Below are 1,522 nucleotides of genomic sequence, written 5' to 3'. Positions count from 1 at the left end.
TCTCCCTGCTCCTGGTGGGGGGAGGGGGATTTTGTGAGTCCAAATGCAGAGCATCCTCCCTCTGACCAGACCTTTACAGGAAGACCCAGCTCCCTCACTCCAGGGAAAGGCCTGATGTGAGTCAAGAGAGGTGCAAATCCTAGAAACCTGCTACTATACCTCAATTTACTGATTTCACTGGAATTACCAAAGGAAAAAGAGAATACAGGGAAAGGAGGTCATGGGTGTGAGATAAAGGAGGTCAGAGCTGTCACCGACTGGAAAGTTCAAAGTCTTTGGGAAGGTGAAACTGGTGGAGCAGGAAGGGAAGATGAGGATGAAGGCCATATAGATGAGAAGGGACACAAGAATGTGGGTCAGAGGGCACTTGGAAGAAAAACTTGTTATGGGTGAAAAAAACTATTGTTAAGTGTGCTGAAAGGCAGAGTGTAGTATCACCACGGCATTGATCAACAACAAAACCTCAAACCCCAAGAGCTTTCGTAGTGGACAGGCTGTCACAGGTGTCTCAGGTGAACTTTGAAAATGGAGGTATCCCTACAGAAAACAGGGGCAGACAGCTTCCTTTTGAGATCCTAGGCTGTGATGGGTGCCAACTCCCACCTGGCATGAGGTTGCCCCTTGGCTGCTCTCCCCTGACCCTGCTGGAACTAGCACAGTCCCACGTCTGCCTACAGGGCAGCTAACGTGGACCTTGCCAACCTGCTGCCAGCACAATCAGCACTGCAAACTGAACAAGCCGTGGGTGTAGGAATCCATTTAACCTTGCCTGAGGGATGCTGGGGGGCACTCCCAAAAGCAGAGCACTGTCAGGGCAAGCAGGGTCTGCAACCTCTGGCAGAGGGGCAGCAATAAACAGCAAATCATTAATTACTGACAGGTCTCCAGCAATATTACAAATTGAATCAGAACACGGATGATGCAAGAGAAAGATTACAGGATTGGTCTTTGGGGGGTTGTTGGGTAAAGCATTTCTAAGCAATACTGTTTTTCTTTGCTGTCCTTCCACAAAAAGAAGTTCACTGAATTAAAGGCATCCAAAAATATAAACAGACTGTATTTTCCCAACACTTGAACAGGCTTATTGCTTCCACCATTTATATTTAACATTAAAGTTTAATCATGAAGTAGTTAGCTATAAAAAAAATATTAAATGAGTACAGAACATACAAAAAAAAAATTAGTAAGTATTTCAGAATGAGCACTTGAAAAGAAAATTTATGCATACATACAATGGAGAATTGCAATTAAGAGCTCTAGGGATATGAGAATGATTTGTCCAGCCATTACACAGTCATTTCAATTTAAATTAAAATTGTAACTATTTTCTAGTCTAGTAAAAATATATGGTGTCACATTAGGACTTTTAATGTAGCTTTCTCTGGGGAATGCAGAAAAGCTAGTTAGTAGCACATAAATAACTATATATTAGAAACTGAATAAATTCTCTGCCAAAAACCTAATACGATGAAAACAGAAATGACAGTGGATTTCTCTAATGATTTTCTCTAATGAAGCACAG

This window comes from Netta rufina (genome assembly GCF_964035555.1).
Source record: "Netta rufina genome assembly, chromosome: Z".
NCBI lineage: Eukaryota > Metazoa > Chordata > Aves > Anseriformes > Anatidae > Netta > Netta rufina.
The sequence above is the reverse complement of the archived record's forward strand: the minus strand, read 5'-3'. Positions refer to the sequence as shown.